The sequence below is a fragment of the Pseudophryne corroboree genome, chromosome 7 (assembly GCF_028390025.1).
Source record: "Pseudophryne corroboree isolate aPseCor3 chromosome 7, aPseCor3.hap2, whole genome shotgun sequence".
NCBI classification, from domain to species: Eukaryota; Metazoa; Chordata; class Amphibia; order Anura; family Myobatrachidae; genus Pseudophryne; species Pseudophryne corroboree.
Genome location: NC_086450.1, coordinates 488,650,822 through 488,677,077, shown reverse-complemented (window position 1 = coordinate 488,677,077; position 26,256 = coordinate 488,650,822). Strand labels below are relative to the sequence as shown.

Here is a 26,256-nt window from a genome sequence, read left to right as displayed (position 1 = left end):
GTGCACTGGCACAAGTAGCCAGACTGCACCTGTAGTAGCCGCAGCCTGGTGGAGCTCTATGTGAAATCGCAAGCAGAGGCTGTTCTCTGGCAAGAAGGAGCTCGTCCAATCGCTTCCCCTGACGGGCTGGCCACTGCTAAATATACCGATAATCAGTTCCAACTGTGTCAAAGTAGTGGAGCCCCAGGTGCAATGGGAAAGTCAGTGTCACTGCACAGTTGTACTGATTACTGGTATATTTAGCAGTGGCCAGCCCGTCAGGGGAAGCGATCGGAGGAGCTCCTTCTTGCCAGCCTCTGCTTGCGATTTCACAGATAGCTCCTTCATGCTGCGGCGCAGGCTGGCTACTTGTGCCAGTGCACTCACTGCACTGTGCTGTCAGAAAAATGGTGTCAGTGAGGCCCTGACACTCTGAGCGGCCTCACATTGCACACACGGAGCTAGCAGCCCCCGGACATCCCGCATCTGCACTAGCTACTCCAGGTGAAGCGGGGCGATGCAGCACTGTCTACTGCTTACCTACAGCGGGAGCTGCGCAGCCCGGCCGGCTCCTGCTGGAAGGTAGTTGTCGGGTCTCGGTGGGGCGTTGAGCGGGTCCCGGGTAGGGGGGTGGCGGCGGGCAGATCCGGAGCTGTACTCCCAGTTGCAGAGAAGGGTGCTGGCGGCAGAGCGGCAGTGGAGCCGGATGAGCGGGGCCAGTCTGTCAGCCCTGCAGCACAGATTCATGTGCTGGCGGGGAGCAGGATTCAAAGCGGGAGATGCTGCAGGCTGTGATTGGATGGAGACTACAGGAGGTGATTGGCCGAGGAAACAGCCAGTCACCTCCTGCATTCCGCTGACAGGCTTAACACATGCAAACACATATTCAGATGAGCGCGCCCTGTGGGACCTGCTCATCTTCTAAATGTGAGTCCTGGGCGGCTGTTTCTGGGTAAAATACGCGCCATATCGCGTTTTTGCGATCACTGACAATAATGCACATGACACAATATGCACACACCGTAATGCCCCCTACACATTATGCCACACACTGTAATGCCCCCGACACATTATGCCACACACCGTAATGCCCCCGACACATTATGCCACACACCGTAATGCCTGTGACACATTATTCCACACACCGTAATGCGTGTGACACATTATGCCAGGAATCGCAATGCCCGTTATACATTATGCTACACACTGCAATGCCCCTGATACATTATAGCACATACAATGTCTGTGACACAGTATGACACACACCACAATGATCCTGAGACATTATACCACATACCACAATGCCCGTGATATAGTATACAACACACCGTAATGCCTGAAACATTATGACACACACCGCAATGTCCGTGATACATTATGCCACACACCGTAATGCCCATTACACATTAAGTTCTACAGTAAGGCTTCCAATTACTTTTAAATTACCTGCTTGTTGCCAGGGGTTTCATGCACTTGGTTCCATGCACGGTGCCAGGATGTCATGCTCGTTGCCAGGGGTTTCATGCACTGGGTGTCATGCTCGTTGCTAGTGGGTAGTGCTTGTTGCTAGGGCCGTGCTCCCAGTGCCACATATGCTCCCGGTGCCAGATATTCCCCCACAGTGCCAGGTATATGCACCCAGTGCCAGATATTCTCCCACAGTGCCAGATATTCCCCCCCAATGCCAGGTATATGCCCCCAGTGCCAGGTACATGCCCCCAGTGCCAGTTATATGCCCCCAGTGCCAGGTATATGCCCCCAGTGCCAGATATTCCCCCCCAGTGCCTGCTTCCCCCCCAGTGCCAGGTATATGCCCCCAGTGCCGGGTATATGCCCCCAGTGCCGGGTATATGCCCCCCCAGTGCCAGATATTCTCCCACAGTGCCAGATATTCCCCCCAGTGCCAGGTATATGCCCCCAGTGCCAGGTATATGCCCCCAGTGCCAGGTACATGCGCCCCCAGTGCCAGTTATATGCTCCCAGTGCCAGGTATATGCCCCCAGTGCCAGATATTCCCCCTCAGTGCCTGCTTCCCCCCCAGTGCCAGGTATATGCCCCCAGTGCCGGGTATATGCCCCCAGTGCAGATATTCCCCCCCAGTGCCTGCTTCCCCCCCAGTGCCAGGTATATGCCTCCAGTGCTGGGTAAATGCCCCCCCCCCCAGTGCCAGGTATATGCCCCCCCCCAGTGCCGGGTATATGCCCCCAGTGCTGGGTACATGCCCCCAGTGCCAGGTATATGCCCCCCCCCCAGTGCCGGGTATATGCCCCCCCAGTGCCAGGTACATGCTCTCAGTGCTGGGTATATGCCCCCCCAGTGCAAGGTATATGTCCCCAGTGCCAGATCTGACCCCCCAGTGCCAGGTATATGTCCCCAGTGCCAGATCTGTCCCCCCAGTGCCAGGTATATGCCGCAGTGCCTGCTCCCCCGGCCCCCCCTCCCCCCTCTATGTGTTGGAGGGACACGAGCGCATCGCGCGTCTCTCCTGTGTCCCTCCTGGCTCTCCCCCGGCCGGTCTAAGGAAGCATGTGCCATTCGTGAGCCAATCAGAGCTCACGAACGGCACATGCTTCCTTAGACCGGCCGGGGGAGAGCCAGGAGGGACACAGGAGGGACGCGCGATGCGCTCGTGTCCCTCCAACCTCCAACACATAGGGGGGGGGGAGCAGCGCACCGCAGCAGGGAGGGAGAGGAGACCGCAGATTGACATGCGGACGTTCGTCCGCATGTCAATCTGTTCTAAATGCCGGCCGGCGGCTGTGGGCCCTTGAGTGCGGCGGGGCCCCAGTGCAATGCACTGCCTGCCCCGCCAGTAGTTCCGCCCCTGCCTCTAAGGACCGAAACGACAGAGGAACCACCAGGCGTGGAGTCCAGGGGGTCAAAAGAATTTGCCTTAGGATGATGCCCATACACACAAAGGAAGGGAGAGATCCCTGTAGCAGAGTGAGCCGCGTTGTTATAGGCAAACTCCGCCATTGACAGATGAGCCACCCAGTCAGTCTGACACTTGGAGACATAACACCTGAGGAACTGCTCCAAGGACTGGTTCACCATTTCAGTCTGCCCATTAGACTGCGGATGGTAGCCTGACGACAAGCTGACAGAAATCTGGAGATCGGAACAAAATGCCCTCCAGAATTTGGCCACAAACTGGGATCCGCGGTCAGAGACCACATCAAGTGGCAACCCGTGGAGACGCACAACATGCAGAATAAATAATTCAGACAGGCGTCTGGCCGATGGCAGCCCAACCAGTGGAATGAAGTGCGCCATCTTCGAAAACCTGTCAACGACAACCCAGATGGCTGTCATCCCCGAGGATTTGGGCAAGTCCACAACAAAATCCATTGAAATGTGGGTCCATGGCTTAGATGGAATAGAGAGTGGATGTAATGGGCCAACAGGAACCCCTCTAGGAGTCTTATTTCGGGCACAGATGTCACAAGCCCGAACCCACTGATCCACATCCTTAGCCACCGAGGGCCACCACACCACCCTAGATAGCAACTCCCGAGTTCTGGCAATACCCGGGTGACCTGCCGACTTCTTGGCATGGAATTCCAGGAACACTCGCTGTCTTAACCTAGGAGGCACAAACAAAAGACCTACCGGAAGGTCTGGAGGAGCCTGTTCCTGTGCTCTAAGAACTAATGACAAGAGGTCCGGGGTAATGCCCACTTTAATACATGATGGGGACACAATGGGCAACGGCTCCTCGGTGGTCTCCTGGATTGGAGCAAAACTCTGCGAGAGCGCATCAGCCTTGATGTTTTTTGACCCAGGGCGATATGTTATCAAAAAATTAAAGCGAGCAAAAAACAAAGCCCATCGTGCCTGCCTGGCATTGAGACGCTTCGCTGACTCTAAATATGCCAAATTCTTATGGTCGGTGAGAATTGAGACCACAAACTTAGCCCCCTCAAGCCAGTGTCTCCACTCCTCGAGTGCATCCTTAATAGCCAACAATTCCCGGTTACCCACGTCATAATTCATCTCGGCAGGCGAAAATTTACGGGAAAAGTAAGCACAGGGATGAAGGCGATTATCAGACACTACCATCTGAGAGAGCACTGCCCCAATACCCATCTCAGAGGCATCCACCTCCACCACAAAAGGACGCTCTGGATCTGGGTGTCGCAGCACCTTGGCCGAGACAAATGCCCTTTTGAGACGGGCAAAAGACGCTTTGGCCTCACAAGACCAGTGAGCAACATCCGCCCCTTTCTTAGTGAGTGCCACCAAGGGCGCCACTATAGACGAAAATCCAGTGATAAATCGTCTATAAAAATTCGCAAAGCCCAGGAAACGCTGAAGCGCCTTCAAACTAGTGGGCTGCACCCAATCCAGGACTGCCTGTACCTTGGAACCCTCCATTTGGAAACCTTCTGGGGAGATAATATATCCTAGAAATGCAATTTGCTGAACTTCATATTCGCACTTCTCCAGCTTCGCCCCAAGCCGGTGGTCTCTGAGTTTCTGGAGGACTAAGCGTACATGCTTCCGATGTTCCTCCAGGGAATGGGAGAAGATTAGGATGTCATCTAAGTATACAACTAAGAATCTATCCAAATGTTCCCTGAGCACATCGTTCATGAAATCCTGGAAGACTGCCGGGGCATTACAGAGCCCAAAAGGCATCACCAAATATTCATAATGCCCTGAGTGGGTATTAAAGGCAGTCTTCCATTCATCCCCCTCTCTTATTCGGATTAGATTGTACGCACAATGTGGGTCAATCTTAGAAAAAATGGTGGCAGTACGAAGCTGGTCAAACAAGACCGAAATGAGGGGCAGTGGGTATGAGTTTTTAATCGTGATACGGTTCAATTCCCTGAAGTCGATGCAGGGTCGCAATGAACCATCCTTTTTACCCACGAAGAAGAACCCCGACCCAACTGGAGACTGTGAAGGTCTGATAAATCCTTTAGCCAAGTTCTCCTGAATGTACTCTGCCATAGCCTGAGTCTCAGGACGTGACAGGGAGTACAACCTGCTCTTGGGAAGCTTAGCATTCGGCAACAAATCAATGGCACAGTCATAGGGGCGATGGGGAGGTAGTACCTCTGCAACTTTTTTGGAGAACACGTCCGCAAAATCTGCATAACACCCTGGTAATCCTGGCAAACTTAGCTGCAAGAGCCTGACTGGAAGGCTCAAGCAACTCCTGAAACAATCAGTACCCCAACTAAGAATCTCCCCAGAGACCCAGTCAAATTGAGGATTGTGGGCCCTTAACCAGGGTAACCCCAACACCAATGGGGCAAAAGTACAGACAGTCACATAAAAGGACATTTTTTCAGAGTGTGTGGCTCCAATAAACAAAGAAATCTGGCTAGTGCAAGAGGTAATTTTACCCTGGGATAATGGTTCCCCGTTTAACCCACAAATCTCAATTTCCGACGCCAAGGGTACTAAGGAAACAGAGTGTTTCAGGGCGAATTGGCGGTCCATAAAAACCCCATCGGCCCCACTGTCCACAAAGGCCTCAGTCTTGACAGTTTGACCGAGGATCTTCAAGGTCACCGGAATGATAAAAGTCTTCTTGGGAAATTCTGACTTCTGGCCTGACAGGATATTTCCCATCACCCTCAGGCCCTGAAGTTTTCCGGCTTTTCTGGGCATGATACTACCACATGACCCTTATTCCCACAGTACAAACACAACCCCTGCTGTCTCCTCCGCGTCTTCTCACGCGAGGAGAGGCGGGTAGCCCCAATCTGCATAGGCTCCTCGGAAAATTCCTCAGAGTCTGAGGTTCCTTGGGAAAGAAGGAAACCTCGGTCTCCCTTTCAAGCCTACGCTCTCTCAGCCGTCTATCCACCCGGATGGATAACTGCATGAGCTGATCCAAGCTATCAGGCAAGGGATATTGTACCAGTTGGTCTTTTATCTGGTTAGAAAGACCTCTTCGTTACTGGTGTCTCAGGGCTGGGTCATTCCACTGGGTATCATGGGCCAACCTCCGAAACTCCGTACAGTAAACCTCAACTGGCCTTCGCCCTTGCTTAAGGATCGAAATCTGAGCCTCGGCTGAGGCCGTCTTGTCAGGGTCATCATACAACATGCCCAGTGCCGTAAAAAAAGCATCAACACTTTTAAGCGACGGACAGTCAGGCTGCAACCCATATGCCCAGACCTGTGGGTCTCCTTGTAGCAAGGAAATCACTATGCCCACCCGCTGAATCTCTGACCCAGAAGACTGAGGCCTAAGCTGGAAATATAACTTGCAGCTCTCCTTGAAACAAAAGAACTGTGAGCGATCTCCAGAAAAACGATCCGGAAGATTTACTTTCGGCTCCTTAACCCCTGAAGGTGCTGCTACTGCGGGAGCTCCGCCAGCGGCCTGGGAGGTGTGCATTTTAATGGACAAATCATTAAATTGACGAGTCAGGACCTGCACCTGATCGACCACCTGTTGCAACGTATTTTGAGGGGTATGCTCCATATTCCCACAAACTTTCAACAGGAGTATTGGGCTGCTGAATATGTGATGCACACCAGTGCCTGCAGGAATGTACTGGTGTTTGAACTGTTATGCACACCAGTGCCTGCAGGAATGTACTGGTGTCTGAACAGAGAGGGATGCAAAACAAATGAACTCACAGACAGACTGGGAAATATGACATAACGTACACAGAAGGTGATAGGGTAACAAAACCAACACAGAGTGAACAGAGAAGCCCAGAGGCTAAGAAACTGGGTGTCTCCCTAGTATTAGAAATGCTCAGATGGAAAAAGCAAGATGTTGTGTTTTAAGACGTAGAGAACCCGAAATGCTGTTGCTAAGGGCAACAGCAAAACCCTAAAGGGTTACCAACGGGTGTGGCAGTAAACTCCTTGGTCAGAGATGGAATAATAGACACAAGGAGAGTCTCCACAATCCTTATTCTCACTTGCAGGGCCCAGGTTCAGCTTACTGCCACTAAACTGACACATGGACGCCCTGCACAGTGAGAGAGGATTAAGCAGGCAGGTCTGAAAGTACAGCCACAAACCTGCTGGGTTCACAGAATAGCAAAAGAACCTCAGCAGGCTAAATGACTGACTCCAGTCTTACTGCTAGGTCTGGATTGGCAGAGTGTAGTACCAAATTCCCAGGCCTATTTGCAGTAAGCAACAACAAATACAAAGCTACACAGTACTGGCTAACTTTCAGGAACTGACTAACCAACAAAGATTCAGCAGCATCTGCTTAACCTGAGAAGAGGCCTTTTAAAGCAGGTGCTGTCCACGCCCCCCTCAGACCTCACAGACTGTGAGCACAAAAACCAGCACCGGATCCCCTGCCTGTAACCACTGCACAGCAAAAGACCCGAACCGGAGTATCAGCTGCGCTCAGGTTACTCCGCTAGCACCTGTCTCCCGGTTGCCATGATGACGTGGCAGCACAGGGCAGGAGACCCTAACACTTGGGTCGCTGAGCTTAGTCACACAGCTACCTCATTTCGCCTCTTTTTTTCTTTGCGTCATGTGCTGTTTGGGGAGTACTTTTTGGAAGGGCCATCCTGTGTGACACTGCAGTGCCACTCCTAGATGGGCCAGGTGTTTGTCTCGGCCACTTGGGTCGCTGAGCTTAGTCACACAGCTACCTCATTTTGCCTCTTTTTTTCTTTGCGTCATGTGCTGTTTGGGGAGTACTTTTTGGAAGGGCCATCCTGCGTGACACTGCAGTGCCACTCCTAGATGGGCCAGGTGTTTGTGTCGGCCACTTGGGTCGCTGAGCTTAGTCACACAGCTACCTCATTTCGCCTCTTTTTTTCTTTGCGTCATGTGCTGTTTGGGGAGTACTTTTTGGAAGGGCCATCCTGCGTGACACTGTAGTGCCACTCCTAGATGGGCCAGGTGTTTGTGTCGGCCACTTCGGTCGCTGAGCTTAGTCACACAACTACCTCATTTCGCCTCTTTTTTTCTTTGCGTCATGTGCTGTTTGGGGAGTACTTTTTGGAAGGGCCATCCTGCGTGACACTGCAGTGCCACTCCTAGATGGGCCAGGTGTTTGTGTCGGCCACTTGGGTCGCTGAGCTTAGTCACACAGCTACCTCATTTCGCCTCTTTTTTTCTTTGCGTCATGTGCTGTTTGGGGAGTACTTTTTGGAAGGGCTATCCAGCGTGACACTGCAGTGCCACTCCTAGATGGGCCAGGTGTTTGTGTCGGCCACTTGGGTCGCTGAGCTTAGTCACACAGCTACCTCATTTCGCCTCTTTTTTTCTTTGCGTCATGTGCTGTTTGGGGAGTACTTTTTGGAAGGGCCATCCTGCGTGACACTGCAGTGCCACTCCTAGATGGGCCAGGTGTTTGTGTCGGCCACTTGGGTCGCTTATCTTAGTCATCCAGTGACCTCGGTGCAAATTTTAGGACTAAAAATAATATTGTGAGGTGTGAGGTGTTTAGAATAGACTGGAAATGAGTGGAAATTATGGTTATTGAGGTTAATAATACTATGGGATCAAAATTACCCCCAAATTCTATGATTTGAGCTGTTTTTTAGGGTTTTTTGAAAAAAACACCCGAATCCAAAACACACCCGAATCCGACAAAAAAAATTCGGTGAGGTTTTGCAAAAACGCGTTCGAACCCAAAACACGGCCGCGGAACCGAACCCAAAATCAAAACACAAAAAAAAAAAATTCCGGTGCACATCACTAGTTTATAAGGACATTAAAAATGTGTGTCACATGTGTAAGCAGTATTACTGTGGTATTATGTGTATAAAGGCACCTGTGTATGATGCCCACATGTATATACTGCTGCACCTGTGTATAATGCCCACATGTATATACTGCTGCACTTGTGTATAATGCCCACATGTAAATACTGCTGCACCTGTGTATAATGCCCACATGTATATACTGCTGCACCTGTGTATAATACCCACATGTATATACTGCTGCACCTGTGTATAGTGCCCACATGTATATACTGCTGCACCTGTGTGTAATGCCCACATGTATATACTGCTGCACCTGTGTAAAATGCCCACATGTATATACTGCTGCACCTGTGTAAAATGCCCACATGTATATACTGCTACAACTGTGTATAATGCCCACATGTATATACTGCTGTACCTGTGTATAATACCCACATGTATATACTGCTTCACCTGTGTATAATGCCTACATGTATATACTGCTGCACCTGTGTAAAATGCCCACATGTATATACTGCTGCACCTGTGTAAAATGCCCACATGTATATACTGCTACAACTGTGTATAATGCCCACATGTATATACTGCTGCACCTGTGTATAATACCCACATGTATATACTGCTGCACCTGTGTATAGTGCCCACATGTATATACTGCTGCACCTGTGTGTAATGCCCACATGTATATACTGCTGCACCTGTGTAAAATGCCCACATGTATATACTGCTGCACCTGTGTAAAATGCCCACATGTATATACTGCTACAACTGTGTATAATGCCCACATGTATATACTGCTGTACCTGTGTATAATGCCCACATGTATATACTGCTGCACCTGTGTAAAATGCCCACATGTATATACAGCTGCACCTGTGTATAATGCCCCATGGTTGAAATCATTAGTTTGAATTTGGAAATAAGCATTTAATGTATAGACACCTGGATGTGAGCAGGGACGTGCAGTCAGGGGAGGCAGTGCCTCCCCTGACTTGAATGATTACATTAATACAAAGAATATACTTATGACACATATTATGTGTCATAAGTATATGCTTTATACTATTGTGATCATTTGTACATTGTAAAAATAGGTTTCAATTATTTTCGGAGGCACCGAGAGCGGTGCCTCCTGCGGCCAATTGTAAAGGTCCGGAAGCAGGGGGCGGGGCCAAGTGATGGGCAGTAAAAAGCCCATTTAAAAAAGCCGTATAAGCGGCACTAGTATGAGTGCCTCAATGACAGGGGCGTGCTTGCAGCCCGTATGAAAGCACGCCCCTGCCTCTGAGGCAGATATGATTGGCCATCAGATTTGGAGCATTCCTTGGTATTCAGCCCACCTTCAATCACTGTGCCTGAGACTGGAGACTCCATCCCAACAGAGGTCCCTGGCTCCCTGCATCGTGTCTCCTCCTCTCCTCTCACTCAGCCGGGGGTAGCTGCAATCACTGCCGCCGGGGCTGGCCCTACGATTACTCCAGGTAAGGTGTGACACTAAAGGAATGGCCATCACAACGCAGCCTGACATACCCAAATTCAGCGGCCACTCAGTCTCCACCTGCCTTGGACACGGTCAGTGTCTCCAGTGACTGCCGGCGCGCACGGCCCCGTGTGTTACAACCTCCAGGCCGCTTCCCCGGACACCAACCCCTTCGGAGCCCGAGCTGCTGTCTGAATAGGCGGCGGCACTGTTATTGCTGTGTGTGGAAGGGACGGGCTTGGGGATGCCAACGAGCAGCCTCCCTGGACGGAGACACCGGGGAGCAACAGGGGCAGCAGAGAGTGGAGTCAGTGGGGATCAGCAGCGTCACTTCTCCCCGCTCACCTCTCCCTGCTCTCCATGTTAACCCTGCGCCTCTGCCTGCCACGGTGCTCATCTTCAGTAAGGGGAGAAAGACCGTGCAGTAGCTCTGTCTGTGTGATCTGTGCGTGTATATATGTGCATGTTGTGTGTGTGTGTGTGTGTGTGACCTGTGTGTGTATATATGTGCATGTTGTGTGTGTGTGTGTGACCTGTGTGTGTATATATGTGCATGTTGTGTGTGTGTGTGTGTGTGTGTGTGTGTGTGACCTGTGTGTGTATATATGTGCATGCTGTGTGTGTGTGTGTGTGTGTGTGTGTGTGTGTGTATGACCTGTGTGTGTATATATGTGCATGCTGTGTGTGTGTGTGTGTATATATGTGCATGCTGTGTGTGTGTGTGACCTGTGTGTGTATATATGTGCATGCTGTGTGTGTGTGTGTGTGTGTATATATATGTGCATGGTGTGTGTGTGTGTATATATGTGCATGCTGTGTGTGTGTGTGACCTGTGTGTGTATATATGTGCATGCTGTGTGTGTGTGTATATATGTGCATGGTGTGTGTGTGTATATATGTGCATGCTGTGTGTGTGTGTGTGACCTGTGTGTGTATATATGTGCATGCTGTGTGTGTGTGTGTGTGTGTGTGTGTGTATATATGTGCATGGTGTGTGTGTGTGTGTGTGTATATATGTGCATGCTGTGTGTGTGTGTGACCTGTGTGTGTATATATGTGCATGCTGTGTGTGTGTGTATATATGTGCATGGTGTGTGTGTGTGTGTGTGTGTGTGTGTGTGTGTGTGTGTGTGTGTGTGTGTGTGTGTGACCTGTGTGTGTATATATGTGCATGGTGTGTGTGTGTGTGTGTGTGTGTGTGTGTGTGTGTGTGTGACCTGTGTGTGTATATATGTGCAGGGGCGGAAATACTGGCGGGGCAGGCAGTGCATTGCACTGGGGCCTCGCCGCACTCAAGGGCCCACAGCCGCCGGCCGGCATTACATGAATGAGTCACAATCACTCATTGTATGTCATGCCGCAGCCGCACACCAGCGCTCCCGTGACCCACCCGTCATCTGCACACGAAGGAGGGAGGAGGGTCCGTCCCTCCCTCCCTCATATACAAACAGGTCACAGTGAAGGAGAGAGCCGCAGCAGCGCTTTGTTACTGGTGGAGGCACTGCCTATAGGGAAGCAGCTGAGAACAGCCTATAGGGAAGCAGAGGGGCAGCAGCAGCAGCGCCTCCACCAGTAACACAGCGCTGCTGCGGCTCCCTCCTTCACCTCCCTCCTCCTTCTTCTCTACTGCCCGAGAAGCTGCACCGAGGAGCCTGAGCCAACAGAGAGGGTAAGTATAATTCTTCTTTCTTTCTTTCTTTCTTTCGTCTCTTTCTTTCGTCTTTCTTTCTTTCGTCTCTTTCTTTTTTTATTTGCTGGGACTGCCTGCCGCAATGTATAAAAATGGGGAGCCTGCCTCTATGTATAAAAATGGGGAATCTGCCTGCCGCAATGTATAAAAATGGGGAATCTGCCTGCCGCAATGTATAAAAATGGGGAATCTGCCTGCCGCTATGTATAAAAATGGGGAATCTGCCTGCCGCAATGTGTAAAAATGGGGAATCTGCCTGCCGCAATGTAAAAATGGGGAATCTGCCTGCCGCTATGTATAAAAATGGGGAATCTGCCTGCCGCTATGTATAAAAATGGGGAATCTGCCTGCCGCTATGTATAAAAATGGGGAATCTGCCTGCCGCTATGTGTAAAAAGGTAGAATCTGCCTGCCGTAATGTGTAAAAAGGGCACGCTATCTGCCGTTATGTGTAAAAGTGTATGGTGTCTGCCGTAATGTGTAAAATGGGGACGCTGTCTGCCGTAGTGTGTAAAATGGGGACGCTGTCTGCCGTAATGTGTAAAAAGTGCACGCTGTCTGCCGCTATGTGTAACGAGGGCACGCTGTCTGCCGCTATGTGTAACGAGGGCACGCTGTCTGCCATTGTGTAAAAAGTGTATGCTGTCTGCCGCTATGTGTAACGAGGGCACGCTGTCTGCCGCTATGTGTAACGAGGGCACGCTGTCTGCCGTTATGTGTAAAAAGGGGAATCTGTTCGCTGTAAGGAGTAAAAGGGTCTCTACCTGGTGTAGTGGTGCTACTGTGCGGCGTAATTTGAAGAATGGAGACTACTGTGCACCGTTTTATGAATTGGTATTATTTTGTGGACACACCCCTTCCCCACGAAGCCACGCCACTATGTATTTTTGCGCGCGCCTAGGGCGCGCACTGCCCATGGGGTGGACTTGGATGGGATGGGGGGGGGGGGCACAAAGCATTTTGTTGCACCTGGGCCCACTGCTTGCTTGTTCCGCCACCGTATATGTGCATGCTGTGTGTGTATATGTGTCTGTGTGTGTGTGTGTATATGTGCATGCTGTGTGTGTGATCTGTGTTTATATATGTGTGTGAACTGCGTGTATATATGTGCATGCTGTATGTGTGTGTGATATGTGGTTGTATATATGCATGCGGTATGTGTGTATATATGTGCATCCCCCCATCGCAGACACATTGCTCTCAGTTTCTGCGCCATGTGAAGAGCTCTAGTTGCAGGCTTTGCAGACCCATAGTTTTATTAATAAAGAGATATATTACCTAGCTATACCTTTTCTGGGGTCACTTTAAGATGTCATTTATGTGATGCTTTATGGGGGCAGAGGCAGTGCAAGGGGTGCAGTGCACTGGGGCCCAGCGCTGTGAAGGGGCCCATAGCCGGCAGCAGTATAATGAGTCAGACTGACTCATTACACGCTGCCACCGCTGAGCTGCTGCTGCGGGTCCTGAGGAAGCCTGTACGCGGTCCCCGGCACCAGTGATGTGAGAAGGGTGATCACATCACCCTTCATCTCGGCTGCAGCTCTCAGCTTCCTGGACGGAGTCACTGCATACTGGACAGGGGGGGAGAGGGAGGGAGGGGGAGGGAGAGGGGAGTCACGGCAGCAGTGTGTGTACAGAAGAGTGAGGACTGAGGAGCCTTGCCGGAGCCAGAGCTAGCCTGGGAGGTGGAAAGTGTGCAACAAGTGGAAAATGAAAACATACAGTATGTAAAGAGTGTGTGTTTTGATGGTAATGTGTGTGTTTAGCTATGGGTGTGTGTGTGTTTCAGTGTATACTCTATATGTATTTTCCTATGTCTGTGTAGCTGTGTGTGTGTGTTTAGCTATGGGTGTGTGTGTGTTTCAGTGTATACTCTATATGTATTTTCCTATGTCTGTGTAGCTGTGTGTGTGTGTTTAGCTATGGGTGTGTGTGTTTCTGTGTATATACTGTATATGTATTTTGCTATGTGTGTTTAGCTGTATTTATGTGTTGTGTGTGTGTGTGTGTGTGTGTGTGTGTGTGTGTGTGTGTGTTTTCTGTGGATGTGTCTGTGTATATGTGTCTTGCTTTGCGTATGTTTTACTATGTGTGTGTGTGTGTGTATATCCATATCTATAGATGTAGCCACACTCATCCAACCCGCGATGAGTTCACATCACGGCATGGATGGCGCGACTAGTGTGCCCATGTCTATGAAGCGCATGTGTGTACGCATGCAAGCCATAGACTTCTATGGAGTGAACGGAGGCAGCGACTAACCACAGTACGGCTTTCACTGCAGCTTGCTGTGATGCGTACGCCAGTTCCAACTAGAGATGAGCGGGTTCGGTTTCTTTGAATCCGAACCCGCACGAACTTCACTTTTTTTTCCACGGGTCCGAGCGACTCGGATCTTCCCGCCTTGCTCGGTTAACCCGAGCGCGCCCGAACGTCATCATGACGCTGTCGGATTCTCGCGAGGCTCGGATTCTATCGCGAGACTCGGATTCTATATAAGGAGCCGCGCGTCGCCGCCATTTTCACTCGTGCATTGAGATTGATAGGGAGAGGACGTGTCTGGCGTCCTCTCCATTAGAATAGAGATAGATAGATTAGATAGAGAGAGATTGTGCAGAGTCGCAGACAGAGTTAGTTTACCACAGTCAGTGACCAGTGCAGTTGCTAGTTAACTTTTATTTAATATAATATATCCGTTCACTTCTCTCTGCTATATCTGTTCTCTGCCTGAAAAAAAAAACGATACACAGCACAGTCAGTCACACAGTGTGACTCAGTCTGTGTGCACTCAGCTCAGCCCAGTGTGCTGCACAGTCATCAATGTATAAATTAAAAGCTTATAATTAATTGTGGGGGAGACTGGGGAGCACTGCAGGTTGTTAGCAGGAGCCAGGAGTACAATTATATTAATTAACAGTGCACACTTTTGCTGCAGGAGTGGTGACCAGTGCCTGACCACCAGTATAGTATTGTTGTATACTACTAATATCTCTTTAAATATCAACCAGTCTATATTAGCAGCAGACACAGTACAGTGCGGTAGTTCACGGCTGTGGCTACCTCTGTGTCGGCACACGGCAGGCAGTCCGTCCGACCAGAATTGTATTATTTATTATTATATACCTACCACCTAACCGTGGTTTTTTTTTCATTCTTTATACCGTCATAGTGTCATCCTAATTGTTACGAGTATACTACTATCTCTTTATCAACCAGTGTACAGTGCGGTAGTTCACGGCTGTGGCTACCTCTGTGTCGGCACACGGCAGGCAGTCCGTCCGACCAGAATTGTATTATTTATTATTATATACCTACCACCTAACCGTGGTTTTTTTTTCATTCTTTATACCGTCATAGTGTCATCCTAATTGTTACGAGTATACTACTATCTCTTTATCAACCAGTGTACAGTGCGGTAGTTCACGGCTGTGGCTACCTCTGTGTCGGCACACGGCAGGCAGTCCGTCCGACCAGAATTGTATTATTTATTATTATATACCTACCACCTAACCGTGGTTTTTTTTTCATTCTTTATACCGTCATAGTGTCATCCTAATTGTTACGAGTATACTACTATCTCTTTATCAACCAGTGTACAGTGCGGTAGTTCACGGCTGTGGCTACCTCTGTGTCGGCACACGGCAGGCAGTCCGTCCGACCAGAATTGTATTATTTATTATTATATACCTACCACCTAACCGTGTTTTTTTTTTCATTCTTTATACCGTCATAGTGTCATCCTAATTGTTACGAGTATACTACTATCTCTTTATCAACCAGTGTACAGTGCGGTAGTTCACGGCTGTGGCTACCTCTGTGTCGGCACACGGCAGGCAGTCCGTCCGACCAGAATTGTATTATTTATTATTATATACCTACCACCTAACCGTGGTTTTTTTTTCATTCTTTATACCGTCATAGTGTCATCCTAATTGTTACGAGTATACTACTATCTCTTTATCAACCAGTGTACAGTGCGGTAGTTCACGGCTGTGGCTACCTCTGTGTCGGCACACGGCAGGCAGTCCGTCCGACCAGAATTGTATTATTTATTATTATATACCTACCACCTAACCGTGGTTTTTTTTTCATTCTTTATACCGTCATAGTGTCATCCTAATTGTTACGAGTATACTACTATCTCTTTATCAACCAGTGTACAGTGCGGTAGTTCACGGCTGTGGCTACCTCTGTGTCGGCACACGGCAGGCAGTCCGTCCGACCAGAATTGTATTATTTATTATTATATACCTACCACCTAACCGTGGTTTTTTTTTCATTCTTTATACCGTCATAGTGTCATCCTAATTGTTACGAGTATACTACTATCTCTTTATCAACCAGTGTACAGTGCGGTAGTTCACGGCTGTGGCTACCTCTGTGTCGGCACACGGCAGGCAGTCCGTCCGACCAGAATTGTATTATTTATTATTATATACCTACCACCTAACCGTGGTTTTTTTTTCATTCTTTATACCGTCATAGTGTCATCCTAATTGTTACGAGTATACTACTATCTCTTTATCAACCAGTGTACAGTGCGGTAGTTCACGGCTGTGGCTACCTCTGTGTCGGCACACGGCAGGCAGTCCGTCCGACCAGAATTGTATTATTTATTATTATATACCTACCACCTAACCGTGGTTTTTTTTTCATTCTTTATACCGTCATAGTGTCATCCTAATTGTTACGAGTATACTACTATCTCTTTATCAACCAGTGTACAGTGCGGTAGTTCACGGCTGTGGCTACCTCTGTGTCGGCACACGGCAGGCAGTCCGTCCGACCAGAATTGTATTATTTATTATTATATACCTACCACCTAACCGTGGTTTTTTTTTCATTCTTTATACCGTCATAGTGTCATCCTAATTGTTACGAGTATACTACTATCTCTTTATCAACCAGTGTACAGTGCGGTAGTTCACGGCTGTGGCTACCTCTGTGTCAGCACACGGCAGGCAGTCCGTCCGACCAGAATTGTATTATTTATTATTATATACCTACCACCTAACCGTGGTTTTTTTTTCATTCTTTATACCGTCATAGTGTCATCCTAATTGTTACGAGTATACTACTATCTCTTTATCAACCAGTGTACAGTGCGGTAGTTCACGGCTGTGGCTACCTCTGTGTCGGCACACGGCAGGCAGTCCGTCCGACCAGAATTGTATTATTTATTATTATATACCTACCACCTAACCGTGGTTTTTTTTTCATTCTTTATACCGTCATAGTGTCATCCTAATTGTTACGAGTATACTACTATCTCTTTATCAACCAGTGTACAGTGCGGTAGTTCACGGCTGTGGCTACCTCTGTGTCGGCACACGGCAGGCAGTCCGTCCGACCAGAATTGTATTATTTATTATTATATACCTACCACCTAACCGTGGTTTTTTTTTCATTCTTTATACCGTCATAGTGTCATCCTAATTGTTACGAGTATACTACTATCTCTTTATCAACCAGTGTACAGTGCGGTAGTTCACGGCTGTGGCTACCTCTGTGTCGGCAGTCGGCAGGCAGTCCGTCCATCCATAATTGTATTATTATTATAATATATACCACCTAACCGTGGTTTTTTTTTCATTCTTTATACCGTCATAGTGTCATACTAGTTGTTACGAGTATACTACTATCTCTTTATCAACCAGTGTACAGTGCGGTAGTTCACGGCTGTGGCTACCTCTGTGTCGGCAGTCGGCAGGCAGTCCGTCCATCCATAATTATATTATTATTATAATATATACCACCTAACTGTGGTTTTTTTTGCATTCTTTATACCGTCGTCATAGTGTCATACTAGTTGTTACGAGTATACTACTATCTCTTTATCAACCAGTGTACAGTGCGGTAGTTCACGGCTGTGGCTACCTCTGTGTCGGCAGTCGGCAGGCAGTCCGTCCATCCATAATTGTATTATTATTATAATATATACCACCTAACCGTGGTTTTTTTTTCATTCTTTATACCGTCGTCATAGTGTCATACTAGTTGTTACGAGTATACTACTATCTCTTTATCAACCAGTGTACAGTGCGGTAGTTCACGGCTGTGGCTACCTCTGTGTCGGCAGTCGGCAGGCAGTCCGTCCATCCATAATTGTATTATTATTATAATATATACCACCTAACCGTGGTTTTTTTATACCACCTAACCGTGGCAGTCCGTCCATAATTGTATACTAGTATCCAATCCATCCATCTCCATTGTTTACCTGAGGTGCCTTTTAGTTCTGCCTATAAAATATGGAGAACAAAAAAGTTGAGGTTCCAAAATTAGGGAAAGATCAAGATCCACTTCCACCTCGTGCTGAAGCTGCTGCCACTAGTCATGGCCGAGACGATGAAATGCCAGCAACGTCGTCTGCCAAGGCCGATGCCCAATGTCATAGTACAGAGCATGTCAAATCCAAAACACCAAATATCAGAAAAAAAAGGACTCCAAAACCTAAAATAAAATTGTCGGAGGAGAAGCGTAAACTTGCCAATATGCCATTTACCACACGGAGTGGCAAGGAACGGCTGAGGCCCTGGCCTATGTTCATGGCTAGTGGTTCAGCTTCACATGAGGATGGAAGCACTCAGCCTCTCGCTAGAAAACTGAAAAGACTCAAGCTGGCAAAAGCACCGCAAAGAACTGTGCGTTCTTTGAAATCCCAAATCCACAAGGAGAGTCCAATTGTGTCGTTTGCGATGCCTGACCTTCCCAACACTGGACGTGAAGAGCATGCGCCTTCCACTATTTGCATGCCCCCTGCAAGTGCTGGAAGGAGCACCCGCAGTCCAGTTCCTGATAGTCAGATTGAAGATGTCAGTGTTGAAGTACACCAGGATGAGGAGGATATGGGTGTTGCTGGCGCTGGGGAGGAAATTGACCAGGAGGATTCTGATGGTGAGGTGGTTTGTTTAAGTCAGGCACCCGGGGAGACACCTGTTGTCCGTGGGAGGAATATGGCCGTTGACATGCCAGGTGAAAATACCAAAAAAATCAGCTCTTCGGTGTGGAGGTATTTCACCAGAAATGCGGACAACAGGTGTCAAGCCGTGTGTTCCCTTTGTCAAGCTGTAATAAGTAGGGGTAAGGACGTTAACCACCTCGGAACATCCTCCCTTATACGTCACCTGCAGCGCATTCATAATAAGTCAGTGACAAGTTCAAAAACTTTGGGTGACAGCGGAAGCAGTCCACTGACCAGTAAATCCCTTCCTCTTGTAACCAAGCTCACGCAAACCACCCCACCAACTCCCTCAGTGTCAATTTCCTCCTTCCCCAGGAATGCCAATAGTCCTGCAGGCCATGTCACTGGCAAGTCTGACGAGTCCTCTCCTGCCTGGGATTCCTCCGATGCATCCTTGCGTGTAACGCCTACTGCTGCTGGCGCTGCTGTTGTTGCCGCTGGGAGTCGATGGTCATCCCAGAGGGGAAGTCGTAAGCCCACTTGTACTACTTCCAGTAAGCAATTGACTGTTCAACAGTCCTTTGCGAGGAAGATGAAATATCACAGCAGTCATCCTACTGCAAAGCGGATAACTGAGTCCTTGACAACTATGTTGGTGTTAGACGTGCGTCCGGTATCCGCCGTTAGTTCACAGGGAACTAGACAATTTATTGAGGCAGTGTGCCCCCGTTACCAAATACCATCTAGGTTCCACTTCTCTAGGCAGGCGATACCGAGAATGTACACGGACGTCAGAAAAAGACTCACCAGTGTCCTAAAAAATGCAGTTGTACCCAATGTCCACTTAACCACGGACATGTGGACAAGTGGAGCAGGGCAGGGTCAGGACTATATGACTGTGACAGCCCACTGGGTAGATGTATGGACTCCCGCCGCAAGAACAGCAGCGGCGGCACCAGTAGCAGCATCTCGCAAACGCCAACTCTTTCCTAGGCAGGCTACGCTTTGTATCACCGCTTTCCAGAATACGCACACAGCTGAAAACCTCTTACGGCAACTGAGGAAGATCATCGCGGAATGGCTTACCCCAATTGGACTCTCCTGTGGATTTGTGGCATCGGACAACGCCAGCAATATTGTGTGTGCATTAAATATGGGCAAATTCCAGCACGTCCCATGTTTTGCACATACCTTGAATTTGGTGGTGCAGAATTTTTAAAAAAACGACAGGGGCGTGCAAGAGATGCTGTCGGTGGCCAGAAAAATTGCGGGACACTTTCGGCGTACAGGCACCACGTACAGAAGACTGGAGCACCACCAAAAACTACTGAACCTGCCCTGCCATCATCTGAAGCAAGAAGTGGTAACGAGGTGGAATTCAACCCTCTATATGCTTCAGAGGTTGGAGGAGCAGCAAAAGGCCATTCAAGCCTATACAATTGAGCACGATATAGGAGATGGAATGCACCTGTCTCAAGTGCAGTGGAGAATGATTTCAACGTTGTGCAAGGTTCTGATGCCCTTTGAACTTGCCACACGTGAAGTCAGTTCAGACACTGCCAGCCTGAGTCAGGTCATTCCCCTCATCAGGCTTTTGCAGAAGAAGCTGGAGGCATTGAAGAAGGAGCTAACACGGAGCGATTCCGCTAGGCATGTGGGACTTGTGGATGCAGCCCTTAATTCGCTTAACAAGGATTCACGGGTGGTCAATCTGTTGAAATCAGAGCACTACATTTTGGCCACCGTGCTCGATCCTAGATTTAAAGCCTACCTTGGATCTCTCTTTCCGGCAGACACAGGTCTGCTGGGGTTGAAAGACCTGCTGGTGACAAAATTGTCAAGTCAAGCGGAACGCGACCTGTCAACATCTCCTCCTTCACATTCTCCCGCAACTGGGGGTGCGAGGAAAAGGCTCAGAATTCCGAGCCCACCCGCTGGCGGTGATGCAGGGCAGTCTGGAGCGACTGCTGATGCTGACATCTGGTCCGGACTGAAGGACCTGACAACGATTACGGACATGTCGTCTACTGTCACTGCATATGATTCTCTCAACATTGATAGAATGGTGGAGGATTATATGAGTGACCGCATCCAAGTAGGCACGTCACACAGTCCGTACTTATACTGGCAGGAAAAAGAGGCAATTTGGAGGCCCTTGCACAAACTGGCTTTATTCTACCTAAGTTGCCCTCCCACAAGTGTGTACTCCGAAAGAGTGTTTAGTGCCGCCGCTCACCTTGTCAGCAATCGGCGTACGAGGTTACATCCAGAAAATGTGGAGAAGATGATGTTCATTAAAATGAATTATAATCAATTCCTCCGCGGAGACATTGACCAGCAGCAATTGCCTCCACAAAGTACACAGGGAGCTGAGATGGTGGATTCCAGTGGGGACGAATTGATAATCTGTGAGGAGGGGGATGTACACGGTGATATATCGGAGGGTGAAGATGAGGTGGACATCTTGCCTCTGTAGAGCCAGTTTGTGCAAGGAGAGATTAATTGCTTCTTTTTTGGGGGGGGTCCAAACCAACCCGTCATATCAGTCACAGTCGTGTGGCAGACCCTGTCACTGAAATGATGGGTTGGTTAAAGTGTGCATGTCCTGTTTTGTTTATACAACATAAGGGTGGGTGGGAGGGCCCAAGGATAATTCCATCTTGCACCTCTTTTTTCTTTTCTTTTTCTTTGCATCATGTGCTGATTGGGGAGGGTTTTTTGGAAGGGACATCCTGCGTGACACTGCAGTGCCACTCCTAGATGGGCCCGGTGTTTGTGTCGGCCACTAGGGTCGCTAATCTTACTCACACAGCTACCTCATTGCGCCTCTTTTTTTCTTTGCGTCATGTGCTGTTTGGGGAGGGTTTTTTGGAAGGGACATCCTGCGTGACACTGCAGTGCCACTCCTAGATGTGCCCGGTGTTTGTGTCGGCCACTAGGGTCGCTAATCTTACTCACACAGTCAGCTACCTCATTGCGCCTCTTTTTTTCTTTGCGTCATGTGCTGTTTGGGGAGGGTTTTTTGGAAGGGCCATCCTGCGTGACACTGCAGTGCCACTCCTAGATGGGCCCGGTGTTTGTGTCGGCCACTAGGGTCGCTTATCTTACTCACACAGCGACCTCGGTGCAAATTTTAGGACTAAAAATAATATTGTGAGGTGTGATGTGTTCAGAATAGGCTGAAAATGAGTGTAAATTATGTTTTTTGAGGTTAATAATACTTTGGGATCAAAATTACCCCCAAATTCTATGATTTAAGCTGTTTTTTAGGGTTTTTTTAAAAAAACACCCGAATCCAAAACACACCCGAATCCGACAAAAAAAATTCGGTGAGGTTTTGCCAAAACGCGGTCGAACCCAAAACACGGCCGCGGAACCGAACCCAAAACCAAAACACAAAACCCGAAAAATTTCCGGCGCTCATCTCTAGTTCCAACACATCACGGCAACGATAAGGCTGTCTTCATCTGTATCTGTCTCACATTCCTGGTTGTAAATGTTGACATGTGCGTCGCTCTACTGTGTGGTGTACCATATATAAGGCTCTCTACTGTGTGGCGTACCGTGTATAAGGCTCTCTACTGTGTGGCGTACCGTGTATAAGGCTCTCTACTGTGTGGCGTACCGTGTATAAGGCTCTCTACTGTGTGGCGTACCGCGTATGAGCCTCTCTACTGTGTGGCGTACCGTGTATAAGGCTCTCTACTGTGTGACGTACCGTGTATAAGCCTCTCTACTGTGTGGTGTACCATGTATAAGCCTCTCTACTGTGTGGCGTACCGTGTATAAGGCTCTCTACTGTGTGGCGTACCGTGTATAAGGCTCTCTACTGTGTGGCGTACCATGTATAAGCCTCTCTACTGTGTAGCGTACCATGAATAAGCCTCTCTACTGTGTGGCGTACCATGTATAAGCCTCTCTACTGTGTGGTGTACCATGTATAAGGCTCTCTACTGTGTGGAGTACCGTGTATAAGCCTCTCTACTGTGTGGCGTACCATGTATAAGCCTCTCTACTGTGTGGCGTACCATGTATAAGCCTCTCTACTGTGTAGCGTACCATGTATAAGGCTCTCTACTGTGTGGCGTACCATGTATGAGCCTCTCTACTGTGTGGCGTACCGTGTATAAGCTTCTCTACTGTGTGGCGCAACGTGTATAAGCCTCTCTACTGTGTGGCGTACCATGTATAAGGATCTCTACTGTGTGGCGTACCGTGTATAAGGCTCTCTACTGTGTGGCGTACCGTGTATAAGGCTCTCTACTGTGTAGCGTACCATGTATAAGGCTCTCTACTGTGTGGCGTACCGTGTATAAGGCTCTCTACTGTGTGGCGTACCGTGTATAAGGCTCTCTACTGTGTGGCGTACCATGTATAAGGCTCTCTACTGTGTAGTGTACCGTGTATAAGGCTCTCTACTGTGTGACGTACCGTGTATAAGCTTCTCTACTGTGTGGCGCAACGTGTATAAGCTTCTCTACTGTGTGGCGTACCATGTATAAGGCTCTCTACTGTGTGGCGTACCGTGTATAAGCCTCTCTACTGTGTGGCGTACCGTGTATAAGCTTCTCTACTGTGTGGCGCACCATGTATAAGGCTCTCTACTGTGTGGTGTACCATGTATAAGGCTCTCTACTGTGTGGCGTACCGTGTATAAGGCTCTCTACTGTGTGGCGTACCATGTATAAGCCTCTCTACTGTGTGGCGCAACGTTTATAAGCCTCTCTATTGTGTGGCGTACCATGTATAAGCCTCTCTACTGTGTGGCGTACCGTGTATAAGCTTCTCTACTGTGTGGCGTACCATGTATAAGGCTCTCTACTGTGTGGTGTACCATGTATAAGGCTCTCTACTGTGTGGCGTACCGTGTATAAGGCTCTCTACTGTGTGGCGTACCATGTATAAGCCTCTCTACTGTGTGGCGCAACGTTTATAAGCCTCTCTATTGTGTGGCGTACCATGTATAAGCCTCTCTACTGTGTGGCGTACCGTGTATAAGCCTCTCTACTGTGTGACGTAACGTTTATAATGCCCTCTACTGTGTGATGTACCGTATATAAGGATCTCTACTGTGTAGCGTACCATGTATAAGGCTCTCTACTGTGTGGCGTACCATGTATAAGCCTCTCTACTGTGTAGCGTACCATGTATAAGGCTCTCTACTGTGTGACGTAACGTTTATAATGCCCTCTACTGTGTGATGTACCGTATATAAGGATCTCTACTGTGTAGCGTACCATGTATAAGGCTCTCTACTGTGTGGCGTACCGTGTATAAGGCTCTCTACTGTGTGGCGTACCATGTATAAGGCTCTCTACTGTGTGGCGTACCGTGTATAAGCTTCTCTACTGTGTGGCGTACCGTGTATAAGGCTCTCTACTGTGTGGCGTACCGTGTATAAGCTTCTCTACTGTGTGGCGTACCATGTATAAGGCTCTCTACTGTGTGGCGTACAGTGTATAAGCTTCTCTACTGTGTGGCGTACCATGTATAAGGCTCTCTACTGTGTGGCGTACCGTGTATAAGGCTCTCTACTGTGTGACGTAACGTTTATAAGCCTCTATTGTGTGGCGTACCATGTATAAGCCTCTCTACTGTGTGGCGTACCGTGTATAAGCCTCTCTACTGTGTGGCGCAACGTTTATAAGCCTCTCTATTGTGTGGCGTACCATGTATAAGCCTCTCTACTGTGTGGCGTACCGTGTATAAGGCTCTCTACTGTGTGACGTAACGTTTATAATGCCCTCTACTGTGTGATGTACCGTATATAAGGATCTCTACTGTGTAGCATACCATGTATAAGGCTCTCTACTGTGTGGCGTACCGTGTATAAGGCTCTCTACTGTGTGGCGTACCGTGTATAAGGATCTCTACTGTGTGGCGTACCATGTATAAGGCTCTCTACTGTGTGGCGTACCATGTATAAGGATCTCTACTGTGTGGTGTACCGTGTATAAGGATCTCTACTGTGTAGCATACCATGTATAAGGCTCTCTACTGTGTGGCGCAACGGGTATAAGCCTCTCTACTGTGTGGCATAACGTGTATAAGCTTCTCTATTCTGTGGGGTATTCAATTTTGACTAGCCGAAAAAACGGTATAATTCGACCATGGGTATTTAATTGCGGGTTTTTCGCCCATTTTTGAATCCCTTTTCGCCCACGACGTTTCACTTTTTTTGTCGAATTGGCATGGGAGAAAACAGACCCAAAAAACGGGCGAAAATGCCTGCAAATTCGTCAAAACACATGGCTCACCAGGAAATTCACAGATCCACGTGGTTTTCGTTAGTGCTGGATTTTTTGACCAGTTAAAAAATCCTGCACATGCATTGAATAGGGGGAATGTCATTCGCCCTAAAAATGACCAATAAGTGACGATTTTTAGACTGGATGAAAAATCCGGCATAACTGAATACCCCCTTATGTGTTGTAACATGTATAAGCTTCTCTACTGTGTGGCGCACCCTATATAAGGATCTCTACTGTGTGGCGCACCCTGTGTAAGGCTCTCTACTGTGTGGCGAACCCTGTATAAGGCTCTCTACTGTGTGACGTACCGTGTATAAGCTTCTCTACTGTGTGGCGCAACGTGTATAAGGCGCTCTACTGTGTGGCGCAACATGTATAAGGCGCTCTACTGTGTGGTGTACTGTGTATAAGCTTCTCTACTGTGTGGCGTACTGTGTATAAGGCTCTCTACTGTGAATTGGGAGTACTACTGTGTGGCGACACCCCTTGTTATTGAGATAAAACACCGTATTTTGGGCGACGCCATTTCCCTGTTTTTAATATGGGAGGGGGCCCAATGCATATTGTTGCACCTGGGCCCACCATTCTCTAGTTCCGCCACTGTATGGGGGGTATCCAATTATCAGTGGTCAATGACCGCAAGTAATTGTATCATATTGGGAGCTATCCAATTAGCTCCTCCCCCCTATGTCGGCACTTATCTGGAATTATGTTTTAGCATAATCCGCAATAAGTGGCCTGCCGGAGCCGAGATGACTCATGGGAATTGGGGATTTATCCCCAATTCCCATGTGTTTGCGCAATCGTGGGTCCAATTTCGGCAGATCAAAACGGCCTCTAATTGGATACTGCGATAATGACCTTCTGTCATTAATCGCTCTATCTAGACGTTTTGATCGGCTGAACTTTGCCTAGGGTGTTGAGAAACCTTGCACTGGCCTTGATGCTGAGGGCTGCTGTATACTGACCACAGGCTACCCTGCTCTCTTTTAGGACCTACACACTGGCCAATCCGCCGCCGAGCTGCCCGACGGCGGGGGGGCAGTGACGGGGGGAGTGAAGTTTCTTCACTCCCCCCGTCACCCGGCTGCATTGAAGTGCAGGCAACTATGGACGAGATCGTCCTTATCGGCCTGCATGTACAGCCGGCGGGGGACCAGCGATGAACGAGCGCGGGCCGCGCATCGTTCATCGCTGGAGCCTCCACACTGCACGATATGAACGTTATCTCGTTGATTAATGAACAAGATCGTTCATATCGTGCAGTCATGTTGGCCAGTGTGTAGGGCCCATTTGTTTCG

The 26,256-nt window shown here is 48.7% G+C and overlaps 1 protein-coding gene and 1 long non-coding RNA gene across 2 annotated transcripts in view; one reads left to right on the top strand and one right to left on the bottom strand.

Annotated features, from left to right (window-relative positions):
* LOC134945699 (uncharacterized) overlaps nucleotides 1-26,256 on the top strand; it is a 471,787-nt gene that overhangs the window by 332,218 nt on the left and 113,313 nt on the right. The gene's annotated exons all lie outside the window — the stretch shown is intronic.
* The window catches only part of LOC134945694 (E3 ubiquitin/ISG15 ligase TRIM25-like), a 235,052-nt gene that overhangs the window by 126,520 nt on the left and 82,276 nt on the right, over nucleotides 1-26,256 (bottom strand). The gene's annotated exons all lie outside the window — the stretch shown is intronic.